This window comes from Felis catus, chromosome D4, assembly GCF_018350175.1.
Source record: "Felis catus isolate Fca126 chromosome D4, F.catus_Fca126_mat1.0, whole genome shotgun sequence".
NCBI lineage: Eukaryota > Metazoa > Chordata > Mammalia > Carnivora > Felidae > Felis > Felis catus.
The window spans coordinates 82,768,047-82,784,915 of record NC_058380.1 but is presented as its reverse complement, the minus strand read 5'-3'; the positions used below and the strand labels follow the sequence as shown (position 1 = coordinate 82,784,915).

Below are 16,869 nucleotides of genomic sequence, written 5' to 3'. Positions count from 1 at the left end.
GATATTTAGCATCTGTCCCATAGATTATTGCTATTCTCCAGTCACCTAGTTGACCTTTTAATTTTCTCAGAAATTTCTATCTTATTTGTGTAAAGGGACTAGGAGCCTATTCCCAATGCGTGCCTCAAACCTGCTTTTTATGGCCTCAGGATCTCTGTCATAACCCGTTTTATTCTTTCACAAACTGAGCCCCTGGGGAGCTGTCTGCACTTTTCAGTGTGATCCAGCTGAATTCCTTCCCTTCCCCACTCGAGCCCTTTGATTTGCCAGGTTTTTGTTCATCTACCCTAAGGATGGACTGAGATCGCTGAGCTCGGCCTCTCTTGTGGTGCAAAGTGAGAATTGTTTTTAATTGGGCAGAAACATGTGGAAGGATCAGGAATATCTCAAGGGATTACAGAGAAATTCCAAATTTGTACTACTTACAGCTTGTGTTTAGAACAGGGTCTGCTGGGAATAAATGTTAGTTAGTGTGGCCTGTGACCTTAAAAACTGTTGACATGGACTTCAGCCAGAAACTAGCCACAGACCTCCTTTGTTAAACTCATTCATAGCTCCTTGAAAACTCTAGTCAGTGAAAGTTGCCAGCTCCAATCTAAGCAGAGCGCCTTTTTTTTTTTTTTTTTCCCATGCTTTGGAAACAGAGGACGCCCCTTAACCAGCAAGGCTTCTTTAATAGGACTACATGGCCTTAAACGCAATTGGAATTGACAACTTCCTGGCTTGGGTTTGCCAACTGGCAGGGCTCTGAGGCCGAGGGGACAAACAGCGTTGGGGCGCTGTGCACTTGTGTTTGTGTATGTGCAGGGGAGACTGAACTCCAGAGCGTTGCGATACCCCTTCACTCCAAAAGCCACACTCTGGCCTGAATTGGACATGTCTTCCTAGTGTTCTGGCTGGGACAACTCTGGATTCTCTCTCCATATGAGGGAGGAAAAGAAAACTGCCCTTTCTTTTCAGTGGTGTTAGGCCTAGCTTTTCCCTTCTCCCCCTCCAAACCCTTGATTTAATCTTCTTTTCATCTGTGTTGTGTTGCTCAGATACAGAGTAAGAGTTTGCAACTGAGATTGGAGAATTGTTAGTGCTGAGCGGTGCCCCTCCCCCACTCAGGAGCTTTACGTGACAGATTTTAGTTTCTAAAACTGAAGCTGAAGGGGCAGCCAGAGTATCTCTTCATTTTACTTATTGAGGAAACTGAGGCATGGAGAGGTTAAGCTCTCTATCAAAAAGGATCCTAAAAACAGGCCTTACACAATTGGCTACCTCTGCAAACCAGCATCTTAATTAAACAAAAAACCAGTATTTTTCCTAGTTCTTGTCTTTAATCCAAAGACTACATTATCTGAATTTGAAGACAGGGAGGCAAATAAAATGCGTTGAAAAATGAGTAAGTTAATCCTACTAAAAAGAGGAAACAGTTATTCTGCTTACAAAGTTTATTTATTTTAATACTGCAACATGTTGATGGTGGGTAGGGAATCTATCTTAGTTATCAGCTGTCATCCTGAGATACACAGTCATATCCATCGGGGTCTCTCTCTCTCTCTCTCTCTCTCTCTCTCTCCTTAACCATTTGTTAAATTTTGGTGGTTGGGAAATAAGACTTCTTTTCCGTTATGCTGTGGAAATTGTTATTTTTAACATAAATGCTCTAGCAAACCCCATCACTTCTAAAAGCTGCTGAGGTTTGGTGTGATTTCAGCCAGGCATGTGTGAGGGGAAAAAAGGGGATGTCATGTTGGCCTAGGAATCAATGGCACATAGGCCTTAGGAACATGACAACTCTGGAAAGAGAAATTCTATGATTTCCTAGAGACTTCACAAGAGTTTAGATGTAATTAAGAGAGAACACTCACATGTACCTAATCTGAAGACGCTGTGTAAGTATTTGTTGAATGAACAAAGTGGATGAAATAAGTTATTTCCCAGTCTCAGTTTCCCTTCCTCACCACCCTTACCTTAGAGCATTTATTCCTCCCACAGAAGATAGATGATGCTCTCATGTTGAGTCACCTAAAGTTCTAAAGAAAAGCTTTTAGATTTAGTCAGAACTAGACTCAAGTTCTGACTTCTTAGCCATGTGACAGATCGGAACACTTTTCTGATCCTCATTTCCCATATCTATAAAATGAAGATAATGAGACCTACTTTGTAAAGTTGTTAACATACAGGTAAAAATGTTATATAAAACATCTAATTTGGGAGTTAGTAATGTGGATTTTTTTTTTCCAGAAAGGAACTTATATTTTCATCATCTGCTTCTCTTTTCCTTCTATCAAAGGGAATCCAATGAAAAGGTCTCAAATACTTTGCTGCCTCTGTGACTCTCACTGCTCATTCAGGGAATGTAGTTACTCTGTAGACCAGCTAAGAATGATTGAAAATGTCCCAGACTCTACATAGAAAATCGTTACAGAGCCCCTTTTCATGACATTACTGATTGCATCTTTGTCTGTGTTTCATACTTTGTATTGGAAAATTTAAATGCTGCGATTTGTGTAGATTTCCGTACCAAAGACAGAAGTAGATGGTTTTTCCATATACTTTCTTGCCTTATGCAGCTCTTGTGTAATACGGTGAATCAGAGTGATATTTCACTTTGTAGTATTTTATAAACATGTCAATACAACAAATAGTTATTACTTGCATTAAATTGAAAAAAGTCTTTAGTGGACTGTGGAAATTGTTTAATGGTTGCTTCCCATACTAAGAATAGATTATGTTGTTAGACAAGATATTTAGATAGATTAATAGGTGATTAAGAAAGCCAGATTCTATGTTTGATTGCTTTTTTGACAAAAAAAATGATAGTAATCTCAGAACATTAAGCAGTACAGAGAATTATGTAGAATTCTTCAAATTTGTGTTGAGTTCCCCTTCGTATGGGAATTCACTATAAATTATCTCTTTCTTAAACACACTTAAAAGTTGCTTTATAAGAATTCTAAAAGTCTCCTCCATTTGAGCTGATGAATCCATTGGGTTTCATAACCTCTGTATTTATTGTGTGAGTCTCACTCTTGGTGTTTTGCGTGAATAGCAAATTATAGGAAGCCCATTTTCTGTCTCCTACATACCAGGGGATTAAGAATGTGCTCTGGACAAGATGGAGGAGGGTGAGGAATTCTGGTGTGTAGAGAAGGGAAGATTATTTTTCAGATTTCATTTTACTGGAATATTCCCTCTCCCCCCTGCCCCCCTGCCCAAGAGTTCATAAGATGAGAGTATGTCATCTTTTTTTCTAAAGATTTGCCCCTCTAATGCTACCTCATTTTCTAAACTTTCATTAATAGCTCTTTGCAGCTGAAGCAAATATTTTAGATCTTTCTTGTACTCTCCTCCAGCTGGGAGTGTCTTTCACACATCAAAGGCAGATATGAGCCTCTCATTAAAAATGATAGTATGAGTTCATCATCTCAGAAGAGTAGAACCTGAAAACTTGAGATAACTTTCAGCTACAAGTCAGATCTAAGCCGGACTGAGATTTTTCCATGGGTTACCACATTTCTTTTCTCAATTTGTCACTCCAGATGCTTTAAAGTCTGCCCCCCCCTCTTAGCTTTATTATATCTGAAGATTATCTTTATTTAGTATAGGAAGTTAGTTGTAGAGCTTAGGAATGATAAATGCCTTAGAATTTATTCTTAATGAGAAAATAAGGAATCCCGAAGCTTAGGAAGAAAGCCTAGGGTGTGCCTGTTTTTTTCCCTCCCTCTTCTCCTAGTTTTGGGCTAGGCTGTCATACTCCCTAACTGCACTGCCTGGCCTAGTGTCTGCAAGATAATTACTTAAAACTTAAGTCAGCTCTGAAAATTCACAAATTCCCTTTCTCCTACCTTTTGCTAGTGAAAAGCAACACTAAAGTCAGAGTGGTTGGCAGTGTTTTTGAGAGTATGGGAGGACAACAGATTGGGTCCTTTAGATTTTATTTTTGAAAACATTTGTAGACTGAGGTAAAGGCTGGAATGTTAGATTCTAGCTGAAAGCCATACTAAGTATCTTTAGCTGCTTTTGTACATAGGTGTGTGCGCACACACACATGAACATGTTATAACAAAGTCTTACCGGTTCCATCATTTCCATCAATAGCCACAGCACATCCAGATTAAGCCTTTTCCATGGTATTTACTTTCCTTACTTTGGTCAATTTCAAGCTCTGTGTTAGTATTTTCTAGCCAAAGGTGAAGGTTGTCCCCAGATAAATATTAGGATGGCCTGCCAGCCAAATCCCAGGCAACCCACTGAATTGCTCTCTTTGATAGCAGAAAGGTCCATCCAGTTCAAGTTGCTCTGAATGGTATTTAACTATAAAACAATAGCCTTAACAAAAGTTACTGGTGTCCTTCAAATGGTTTCTGAGCCAGGAGCCAATTCTTTTGGCATTTTAGCAGATGAGGCTTGTTCCATAATAAATCAGAGTACAAGTTTTCAGAGCATTACGTAGCCAACAAATGGTGGGGCAGCGGGGGTAGGGGGGTTGGGAGAGAAAAGTACATAGATGTATTGCAAATGCATGAAGCAAAAAATGAAAAGCAAGCAAGCAAACAAAAACATCACCCCCCACTCACACGCACATGCACATGTACGCACACACAAACCCAGAAGCTGTTGACTGGGCAGATTTTCATTCTTTATGGCTCTAGGGACAGGTTTAAATTGGGAAAAAATTTTTTATTCTCTTGCGCTATGTTGAACAGAAATGCAGCGTTTGATGTAATCTGGCCCAGATGTCAGCAATGCGCAGTTTTGTGATGATTATTTATCTTCAGGTTTTTACTCTGTAAAAGGAGAATCCGCAAACAATTGTTTAGGGTTGTAAGTTCCATTTAGTGACTGTTTTTGAAATCCTGTGTAACAAATAAACATATAGATTAGGTTAAATATGTATTAAATTTCATTTCATTTTAGCTATTAATCTTAAAATCCTCTTTAACAAATGCTGTTTACGAGTCCCCTGATAAATGTTAATATGTTCAGTGCTTTTCATTCTGGGTATTGTTCCTCTTACTTCAATTTCTTATTCTTATAGGAAGTTTTCTCAGCTAAGATCATTAAACTCATGGACTCTTTTATATGGTCTTTGAAAGAATTTTCTCATGTAAATTTCCCAGAGGGATATTTGTGTTTTTTGGTTACATAATAGCTTCAAGTGTAAATGGTGAATTTCAATAACAGCTACCAAATGGCAGTCTATTTCCTTACTTGGAAGTCAGGTGTATTTGTTTTAAGACTATTGTTTTCAAAGTATTTTCAAAGGATGGGAATTGCTCATAATTTATACCAACCCATTGTTGGCCCCCTTGGCCCCCTTTGAAGTGCTCCAATGGCTGCTAAGTCCCCTGAAGAGAGTGGGGTTAGAAATTTGTTTCCAGAGGTTGGAGAGAGGATGTCCTGTTGTCACATACTCCTATTTTAAAGATCAAGGGATGCACACAAAAATCTTTGCTTCCGTTATGTTTCTTCCAAACACAACTAGGTTTTCTTAGGAAATTTCATTCAAATTACTCAATTATATGGTGGGCTGCCCTTTCAGGACTGAGTTCAATTCAAGGTTAAATTAAAAATTTTTAAAAATGTTTTCCATATTAGATGCCAACACTAATTCAAACCTAATATAATTATAATCCTAACTCAGGCAGGATTAACTACTGTGCTCCTTTAGGTCTCCTCATTGGCTTTAACAAAATTGTCTTAAAAATGCTGAATAAATTATATTGACATTCTGTAACTTTAAGTGCCAATGTGGGGCTACTGATCTTAATCAATTAAGGCAGTCTTCGTTGGCAGCATTTTAATATGTATAGAAAAGATTAGGTTTAATATCCAGGTTCAAGTTTCATACATGTAGCACTAATAGGCCAGGTGACATGGGACCAGTATCATCCTCAACTGTAAAATGAGGGAGTTGGACTACATAGTTGTCATCATCCCTTAAGACTCAAATATTCTATAACTTAAAAAAAATTTATTTGTTTTTGATAGAGCACGTGCATGCACATGTGGGAGGGGGCAGAGAGAGAGACTCTCAAGCAGGGTGTGCACTGTTAGCATGGAACCCGATGTGGGGCTCGGTCTCATGAACCCCTAGATCATGACTTGAACCAAAATCAAGAGTCGGTCGCTTAACTGACCGAGCCACCCAGGTGCCCCTGTGATCTTTTTTTTTTTTTTTTTAAATCACACCATCTTATTAAGTTCCAATGAGCTTATTAGAGCTTTATTGCCGTGATGCACATTTCCTGGATGATTTCCTTATTCCCATGAATGTGTTTGAGATACATGATCAGAGGGATTATAGAAATTTTAGTACATTCTTGCTAATGTGCGGCAGTGTTCAAAACTTTTAAAGTTGCATTTGATTATTAGCATTTTCGTAACTTTTAGATGGAACATTAAATATGAGACCTCATCCATTTTTTTTTTTAAGTAGGTAGAAACAGTGGCTTTATGTTGTCATCATCTTTTCCCCCTGACAGCTCTCCCTGGGGAAACGAAGAGAGCAAGGGACTTTCTCCTTGCAACAACATAACATGACCTAGCCTGAAACCCTGATGTAGTAAGAGAAGACCACTGCATAAGAACAGTCAAGACCTTTGATCTAGACTCTGCTTAGACTCATGGGCTGTGTGACTTTGGTTAAGATGCTGGATTTTTCTCCCTCTGTTAAATGGAAATGATAATGTTAGCCCTTCCAAGCTCACAAGTCCTGTTCTCAAACACTTACTGAAGACCTTCTTTTCATTTATTCGTGCCGTCAGCCTCAGTTAAGACAAAATTGCTATTGGTGTGTTTACTTATTGTGAGGAATTTTGCCTCTCAATAGAACTGCATGTCTAGGTCTGAGTACCTATGGAGAAGGTGCAGTCTAACTGCCTTCAGTGATTTTTCTAAAAGGTAGATGTTGCTTTGGCAATTCTGAATTCTTGGTTAATAATAAAAACTTCTCCAAAGGAAATACATCTCAACGCTTACTATTTTGAAAGGATAATTTCTAGATGTTCAGGCGAATATTCAGTGCTTGTGTATGCAGTGAGGGTGATGTAAGGAAATCATGAAGTTGGCCCCTTTGGAAATTTAAAAATCATAATAGCATCCTAAAGCTTCCGGAAGTGAGCGCTGTGGTATAGTGGGCAGAATGGGAGCTTTGGAATCAGATGGGTTTGTGTTTGCTTCCCAGCCCCCCACTCGACAGCTTATGATCTTTGTTAAGTTATCTAACCGCTTGAAACCATTTTCCTCCATCTCTGAAATTCAGACATAAAGATTTGCCTCAAGGTGTTGTTGTTTGAGACAGTATTTGCAAATCAGCAGAGTGCCTGGTAAATAGTAGGGACTCTGAATGGTAACTATGCATGCCTCCCTGGATTGACAGGTGTAGAGCATTGAGAAGTGATCATAGTAGCAATTGGACTATTTTAATTTTCATCAACTGGTTAATACTGGGAAGGTCACTGAGCCTTTAGATGGCTGTATCTTTTTATTTGTTCCTTGATTCTCCTGGGTTGAAAAGCCCAGAATAGGGGTGCCTGGCTAACTTGTTGGTTGAGTGTCCAACTTCGGCTCAGGTCATGATCTCACAGTTGGTGAGTTCAAACCCCACGTTGGGCTCTGTGCTGACAGCTCGGAGCCTGGAGCCTGCTTGGGATTCTGTATCTCCCTCTCTCTCTGTCCCTCCCCTACTCATGTGCATGCGTGCTCTCTCTCTCTCAAAAATAAAATAAACATGAAAAAAAAAAGCCAAGAATATAAACTCAGAAGGTTCAAGTCCCAGCTTTTGTTTTTTTAAGCTACGTCTCCATAAGCATATCCTCACTTTTCTGGACTTCTTTTCCTCATCTATATAATGAGAACAGTCATAAGTCCTTCAAAGGATTGTTATGAGTATCAAAAAAACAACATGATACAACTTTGTAGTATTGATCCCTATACAAGTTTTACCTGGTGACCAACTAGAAATCTAATATGGCTTTTAATTTTTATTACTTAAAAATTTTTCCCACGCCGTGTTTTGGATGTGTTAATATAAGAGAATGAGATAGAAATTTGCCAAAGAGGTAGAAGCCATTACATTTGGGGAACTGAGTGCTTGGTATGGTGATGAACATGATCCCATTCTGTCTTCACGACAGTCTGGCAAGGGAAACTGTATTTTCATTTTATAGAAGAGGAAAAGGAGCCTTGGACATTAGTTATTAGCTAATAAGTTAATATTAGTTATTAACTAATAGTGTCAGTATTTGAACCTAGCTCATCTGATTCTAAAACCTGTATGCATTTGACTCTTCTCTGCTGCCCCCATCCCATACTTTCTGTCTTATCGGAGTTAGGTTAAGGAGACAATTATTAGGTGTCTATAGGTCTGGATATGCCACTGGAGGCCCAGGGGTCTGCTTGGAAGACACATAACCAATCCGTTGTAATGTTGAACACTGCTAAGAAGAACACAGAATATTAGATGATTGTGTAAATGGTTGTCATCTGTGTATTTTAAACAATTTCCTCTGAAAAACTGACTTCTTTTGGTTTTTCAGGTATCATATCATATAGCCTTATAACCTTAAAGTAGTTCTGGTTTTTGAGCGAATGCAACATCCTTTATTTCCATAACTTAAAAAACTTGCTAAAATATGCATACAAATTCAATAACAGCTCATATTTATTAAATACTTGATATTTGCTGAATGCTTTCCATGCACTTGCCACTTCTCATTTAATCCTTATAAGGACCTTAGGAGAGGGTGCTGTGGTCTCCATTGTACAGATGAAGAAACTGAGACTTGGAGAGATTAAGTAGTTTGCCTAAAGTGATACAACTAAAAAAAATGACAGGATTCTTCTGATTCTAGAACCTGCATTTCTTTTAAAAAATTTTTAATGTTTATTTCTTTTTGAGAGAGACCAAGAGAGCACAAGTGGGGGAGGGGCAGAGAAAGATGGAGACACAGAATCCGAAGCAGGCTCCAGGCTCTGATCTGTTGGCACAGAGCCCGGCTTGGGGCTCGAACTCACAAACCACCGCTAGGTCATGACCTGAGCCGAAGTTGGATGCTTAACCGATTGAGCCGCCCATGTGCCCCTAGAGCCTGCATTTCTAAACAAACTTGATCAAATAAGGATATTAGAGAAGTTTAAATCTATTTCCTTTTAAAATTAAGAGATACTGCAATCCCTATCAAAATAACACCAGCATTCTTTACAGAGCTAGAATAAACAATCCTAAAATTTGTATGGAACAAGAAAAGACCCTGAATAGCCAAAGCAATCCTGAAAAAGAAAACCAAGGCTGGAGGAATCACAACCCTGGACGTCAAGCTGTATTACAAAGCTGTAATCATCAAGACAGTATGGTATTGGCACAAAAACAGACACTCAGATCAGTGAAACAGAATAAAGGACCCAAAAATGGACCCACAAAAGGATGTTCAACTAATCTTTGACAAAGCAGGAAAGAATACCTAATGGAATAAAGACAGTCTCTTCAGCAAATGGTGCTGGGAAAACTGGACAGCAACATGCAGAAAAATGAACCTGTACCACTTTCTTACACCAATACACAAAAATAAACTCAAAATGGATGAAAGACCTAAACGTAAGACAGGAAGCCATCAAAATCGTAGAGGAGAAAGAAGGCAAAAACCTCTTTGACCTTGGCCGCAGCAACTTCTTACTTAACACGCCTCCAGAGGCAAGGGAAACGAAAGCAAAAATGAACTATTGGGACCTCATCAAGATAAAATCTTCTGCACAGCGAAGGAAACAATCAGCAAAACTAAAAGGCAACCGATGGAATGGGAGAAGATATTTACAAACGACATATCAGATAAAGGGTTAGTATCCAAAATCTATAAAGAACTTAATCAAATTCAACACCCAGAAAGCAAATAACCCAGTGAAGAAATGGGCAAAAGACATGAATAGACAGTTCTCCAAAGAAGACATCCAGATGGCCAACTGACATGTGAAGAAATGCTCCACATCATTCATTATCAGGGAAATACAAATCAAAACCACACTGAGATAGCACCTCATGCCTGTCAGAATGGCTAACATTAACAACCTCAGACAACAACAGATGTTGGGAGGATGTGAAGAAAGAGAATCTCTTTTGCCCCGCTGGTGGGAGTGCAAACTGGTGTAGCCACTTTGAAAAATAGTATGGAGGTTCCTCAAAAAAGTAAAAATAGAACTACCCTATGACCCAGCAATTGCACTAGGAGGTATTTTTCCACAGGATACAGGTGTGCTGTTTCAAAGTGGCACATGCACCCCAGTGTTTATAGCAGTGCTATCGACAATAGCCAAAGTATGGAAAGAGCCCAAATGTTCATTGATGGCTGAATGGATAAAGAAGATGTGGTAGGTGTGTGTGTGTGTGTGTGTGTGTGTGTGTGTGTGTGTGTGCGCGCGCGCGTGCGCGCATGTGTGTGTGTACATACATACATATATATATACATGTATGTATGTACACACACGCACACACACTATATATACATGTATACACACATGCATACATACACACAATGGAGTATTACTTGGCAATCAAAAATAATGAAATCTTGTCATTTGTGGCTACGTGGATGGAACTAGAGGATATTATGCTAAACGAAATTAGAGAAAGACAAATATCATATGACTTCACTCATATGAGGACTTTAAGGTATAAAACAGATGAACATAAGGGAAGGGAAGCAAAAGTAATATAAAAGCAGGGAGAGGGACAAAATGTAAGAGACTCTTAAATATAGAAAACAAACAGAGGGTTGCTGGAGGGGTTATGGGAGGGGGGGATGGGCTAAATGGGTAAGGGGCATTAAGAAATCTACTCCTGAAATCATTGTTGCTATATGTTAACTAACTTGGTTGTAAATTTAGAAATAATAATAATAATAAAATTAAAAAGTAGATACTATGACTAATTTAAAAATTGTTCAGTTTACATACAATAAAATTCACTTCTTTAATGTACAGTTTTAAAGTTTGACAAGTGCATAGGCCTATATCTAAACTGCAGTCAAGATGCAGACAATTCCAAATTCCCTCCCAAATTTCCTTGTGTTGCCTGTTATAGTCAAATCCTCCTCCTGTTGCTAACCCCTGATGATGGCTGATCTGTTCTCCATCCTGATTTTTGCTTTTTCTGAAGTGCCACTAAAACGTAATCATATGATCTGTTTCTTTTGGGGACTGGTTTCTTTCACATAGCAAAATGCATTTGAGATACATCTATGTGGTGCATATCAGTGACTCATTCCTTTTTATCATTGAATAGGCATTCCATTGTATGGATGTAACCACAGTTTGTTTATCCATTCATTATTGAAGGGCTTTTGGGTTGTTTCCAGTTTTTGTGATTATGAAGAAGACTGTTACATACATTTGCATACAGATTTCTGTGTGAATACAAGTTTTTGCTCCTCTTGGGTAAACATCTAGGAGTGGGATTGCTGGGTCATATGCTGACTCTATGTTCCACCTTACAAGAAACTGCCAAACTGTTTCCCCAAAATGGCTGCGTCATTTTGCATGTCTACCAGCAACATATGAGAGTTCCAGTTGCTCCACATCTTCACCAGCATTTGGTATTGTCACTTTTTTTTTTTTTTTTTTTTTTTTACTTCTGTTAGGTGTTAGTGGGATCTGTTGTGGCTTTCATTTGCATTTCCTTAATGACTAGTGATTTTCAGCATCTTTTTATGGCTTATTTGCCATCTGTGTATCATTTTTGGTAGCGTCTATTCAAATGTCTTGCCCATTTAAAAAAATTGGTTGGTTCATCTATTGTTAAGTTTTAAGAGTTTTTAAAGTGTTCTTGATACAAACCTTTTGTCAGTCATAATTTGCAAATATTTTCTTTCTGTGGCTTGTCTATTCATTCTCTCAGGGTTGTTTCACAAAGCAAAGGATTATCATCTTGGGAAGGTTTATTAACACATCAGTCTTTTATGGATCATGCTTTTAGTGTCACATCTAAGAACTATTGGCCTTCCTCAAGGCCACAAAGATTTTCTCCTGTGTTTTATTTTTGGGAATTTTGTGTGGTTTTATAGTTTACATTTGGATCTGTGATCCATTTTGAGGTTTTTTTTTTTTTAGGGTATGAGGTTGAGATTTTTTGGTGTTTTTGATTTTTGCATCTGGATGTCTAGTTGTTACAGCACCATTTTTTGAAAAGTTCATCTTTATTGAATTACCTTCATGCCTTTGTCAAAATGAACTATATTTGGATGGGTTTATGAACTCTATCCTGTTTCACTGGTCATTGTGTCTGTCAATACCATACTGTCTTGGTTACTGTAGCTTTATAGTAAGTCTTGAAATCACGGTTCTTCTAGTTGTGTTTTTTTTTAAAAATTGTGCTTGCTCTTCTAGTTCCTTTGCCTTATTGCATAAATCCACTGGGATTTGGATTAATATTGAGTTGAATCAGTTTGTGAGATTTGGCATTTTAACAATGTTTGAGTCTTCCATGAACACGGTACATCTCTCCATCTATTTAGGACTGAATTAATTTCTTTCTTTGGTATTTGGAGATTTTCAGCATTCAATTCCCATACAGATTTTCTTACATTTATACCTAAATGTTTCTTTCCTGTTTTTGTTGTGTTGTTGTTGTTGTTGTTGTTGTTGTTGTTGTTGTTGTTGGCTTTTTTGAGGGAGGAGGTGCTAATGCAAATGGTATAGTTAAAAAATTAAATACTACTTTTTCATTAATTTCACTCTAACTTAGAATCTTTGTTTTCTGAAGGTATTTTCCTATCACTTAAGGTCTTTAGCGAGTAAAAGATTGTTTCTTGATGTTTGTTCTCTGATTCTTCATCTGTTTGTGACTTCATGGCCCTTACACCATTTTGTAATTATGATGTCAAAGCAGAAACTTCAGAGGATACATCTGGGAGGATCCGAAAAGGGTTCTCTGTGGACTAGTTTTGAGACAATCCATGTTTCCTTCTTTCAGTTGGTGTCATAGCATTTTAGAATTTCTTTTGTTTTGCTATGCCTATGAAAATACAATTCAACTTCTTTTACCTCAAAATCTTGTCTAAGGTATGTGTATTAACTTTTAGCTTGATTTAGAATGAGGCTTTGTAGTATACGCTCTGGAAAAAGAGGGTGTTTTCTGGATCTTTCCTCTTAGATGACTTAAGAAGAGAATAGTTTCAGGGAAAATAACAGCAGCTGTTACCTCCATTGTATTTCCTTCAGTGGTTCTGTACCATCTCCTGTTCATGGTTTATTGTCGTATAGCATACGCACTTGGTGTGCGACCAGGTAGAGAGGACGTATCCTGCCTTAATGCTTTCAACACTCATCGTCTGATTTAGTTCTTTTGGCAACTATGTAAATTACAGATGACAGCACTGACCTGAAGGTCAGCAGTGACATGACCAATGTGGAGTGGCTGCCGGAGGGCATGACTTGAACACAGCCCCCCCACCCCGAGCACCAGGATTCCTGGTCTTCCCTACTCTGCTCTCTCAAGATATATCTTCTCCAATTTTAATACTTTCTGGGGCTAACCTTTGGGATGATGGGAATCCTTTGAAAATCTGCTGAAAGCTCCAGGAACTATTTTCAACAAAGTGTTTTAGGGATGTCCTTATAAAGTTTTACGGGGTTTTCACAGAACCCCTTCTATGGTCTTGAATCCTAGGATGAAAATCCATATTCAGGACTTCCTCTTTGCACACTAATTTCTTTTTTCCAGTTACCAAGAGCCACCCAAGTGCTGTATTCTCTCCTGTGACACTTGGATGCTCATTGACCCTCCCCAGCATGGATGCTTGCTTGTGGGCAAGGGGGAAAGGCCTCAGGCGCCTCTTCCTACTCTGTTCACTTCCTTCTACTGGCTCCATTCATTTTGGTTTTTTTTTTTTCTTCATTCGTTCTCGGTCTGTGCTGGCCCTGGGGATTCAGCTGTGAATAAAACCCTATCCCTGTCCTCAAGGGCTTCATGGTCTAGTGCATTTCGGAAATAGTCATGCTTAGAATGGCTAAAGTTTGTTCCAATGATGCAGAGAGGCAGCATGGAGGAGTGGAAGAATCTGGATTTGTAGTCAGCCCCTGGGTTAAATCTTAGGCAGGTTATTATTGAGTTATTCTAAGCCTTTGTGTGAAGGGAATAATGATCATGGCACCTACCTTACGTCATTTCTAAATGAGAGCTTTTCCTGGTTAAAAAAAAAATGACTTTTTCTAGAAATTTAATACACATAAAGTCTTCAGAAGAATGACTGTTGCAGACTTAGCCTTTATTAATGTTTCATCGTTATTAGCAATTAAGACTTTTTATTCTAAAATGTTTGAGGGTGAGTCAATGCTGTGAGTCGGGACCTGTTAATGGAGACAGAGCAGTAGCCTAGCACAACAGAAACTTTGATATTTTAAGGTCTGTATTTGCTAACATCCGGCCAGATTTTGCTGACAATGGGTTTAAACAGTGAGAAGTTCTATTTGGCTGTGCAGTTTTTCTTCCTTGCTAAAAGCTGCCCTCGGTTTTCTTTTGTCGTGTGCCGTTGACCTGTGAGAATCCAGTTTTTAAGTGACCACACAGGTATTTCCTCGGGACGAACACTGCCTCAAGATTTTCATGGCATAATTTGTGACAGGATTAAGTTATGCCACCTTTGAAGTCAGTCACAGCCTGAGAGCACAAGAAGTTGTTTACAAAAGGAGCCCATCGATTCTCCCTCTTTCTCTGGAAGCATCCGAGCAGTGAGACTCGCACAGTCTGTTTGGCACAGTGGCCGCTCTCAGCTGGCCTGGGGCCCTCCTGCCGCTGGGCAGAGAGAGAGGAGGCACCAGGGCCCTGCTTGTGGCTGAGCAGAGCCCGCCTGCCGGTCTGCGCGAGCTTAGCTGGGACCTTGCAACTGTGTGCCGCAGCCTGCTGGTTTCGTTGCAATATCTTTTCCTTAATATTTTCCATCTGGCCAACAATGACCTATACAAAGACAGACACAAACCAGGATTTGAATTATGAGGAGTGTGATGCTAAAATGCTTCCAAATCACACTCTAGAACCTGGAGTCACGGGCGGCTGACTTTGCATACTGGAGCGAAGGAAACTTTTCCCAAGTTGGTTTGTAAAGCATTCAGTCACATCAAAGACCTGAGCCATTCAGCTTTTAAGTGTCTTAAAAGGCTTTGTAAGTTGTCTCTGAACGTCACTGAATTTTTGCATTTAATTCACAATTAATCACTAATATTGGGAATTTCTTGAGCAAAAATATAATGAGGGTCATGAGCCAGTTTCATATGCAGCAGCTACATTTTTAGCTAAATCTAAAGCTTTAATAGTTAGTGAGGCTTGGGGCATAATTGGTTATCATTGCGGTCTGAATGGCATTACAGTTGCCGGGATGATATACTATAAACTTGGAACTCCTTGAAAATGAGATTTCGGAACCGAATGAAGAGTTGCCTTTGAGTTTCTCTTTGCTGAGAATTTTCCCGATGATGCGTTTGTTAATGGCTTTTGAACCAGACTGAAATGGTATAGAGTAAAGCCAGTTTCATGGTCTTGAGTCATTAGAAACCAAATTAGAATATTAGGCAAAATTAGAAGGCACGTTTACATTTTGACAATTTTGTATCCACTCTCAGAACACTTAGGGATCGTCTGTCATTTTTTTTTTTTACAGCTTGGTTCTTTGAAGAATTGCTAATCCTCTCAGTCTTTTTGTTCTTAGAGCGTCCTGTAGACGAACAGAGGTGAGTTGCTCCTTCCTTTTTCAGAGGACAGACATGTGCTCAGAGAGGTTATGATCCGGCGTCTGTGGCCCAGCCTTGAAGGAGAGGCTGGGTGGGGAGGCCTGGCCAGGCATTTTGATGCTCAGACCTCAAGTCCATGCTGCCACCTCCTGTCTGCATCCTAGCTTTCATTTGAAATCAACCCGGCTTTTCTTCTGAAGTTTGCTCCATGAATGTATATATATATATATATATTTTGCCATTTTGTGCTCCTCCGGCTTCTCCTCACTTTTCTCTTCTCCTCCCCTCTCCTCCCCCTCACTCCAGGTGGTTAACTCTCAGTGCCAAAGTTGAAGACAGATTTGGCCTGGAGCCAGCATTGGGAAGGCAGTGTTTATTTTTCAGTACCACTAAAGGATGAAATTCATGCTAAAGTCTTATGAGGAAAGTTTAGGTGTGTGTGGTTTTAGAACCTGACTGGATGCTCCACATCTGTGACCCTGGCCCTCCCTCTTTCCAGTCTGCCCTGATGAGTGGTGCTGGTTTTATATTGTGGCTCTCAGTTTCCAACTCTGGGGGTTAGGATGAGAAATGCAGGTTAATTGGAGCAACTCAATTGACTTTAAAAATGGGAGCGAGCGCCGACTGCTGAGACTACAAAGGTTAGACTAGTTCAGTGCCTTTGAGAAGAATAAGGAAGGAAGGGAAATCTGGAATTTTCTCTCTCTCTTTCTCTCTTTCTCTCTCTTTCTCTCTCTTTCTCCCTTTCTTTCTCTCTCTCTTTCTTTCTTTCTTTCTTTCTTTCTTTCTTTCTTTCTTTCTTTCTTTCTTTCTTTCTTTCAGCAATCAGGGCAGCAGGCACAAAGATCATACCAGAATATGGTTAGTGTTACAGTCTATTCCTTCATTCAATAAACGTCAGTTCAGTAAACATTTACTGTGTTCTACACGAAGCAGCAGTGCGGAGACGAGGTGTTCTTGTGGGAGAATGTGGTCAAGCCAACAGTTTCAACGTGGTGAGTGCGTGAAAGAGGAGAGCCCCGGGGGAGGTGGGAAGTAAACTGAGACTGACAGGGCAAGTGAGCATGTTTAACCCAGGGAATTGGGGAGCAGGGGTAGGAATGGGGAATAGAAAGAGCATTAGAGGCAGGCTGAATCACACAGCAGAGAGGCCAGGCAGCA

The 16,869-nt window shown here is 39.4% G+C and overlaps 1 protein-coding gene across 11 annotated transcripts in view; it reads left to right on the top strand.

Moving 5' to 3' along the window:
* The window catches only part of DENND1A (DENN domain containing 1A), a 510,341-nt gene that overhangs the window by 183,037 nt on the left and 310,435 nt on the right, over positions 1–16,869 (top strand). For 2 of the 11 annotated variants that reach the window (XM_045043648.1, XM_045043649.1), the window contains exon 1: positions 12,706–13,044. The exons of 8 other annotated variants lie outside the window; for them this stretch is intronic. The gene's annotated coding sequence lies outside the window, so the exon portion shown is untranslated. Of the gene's footprint in view, positions 1–12,705; positions 13,045–15,638; positions 15,709–16,869 lie in introns of those variants that run through there. One more of the 11 variants, XM_045043650.1, reaches the window with a different exon arrangement.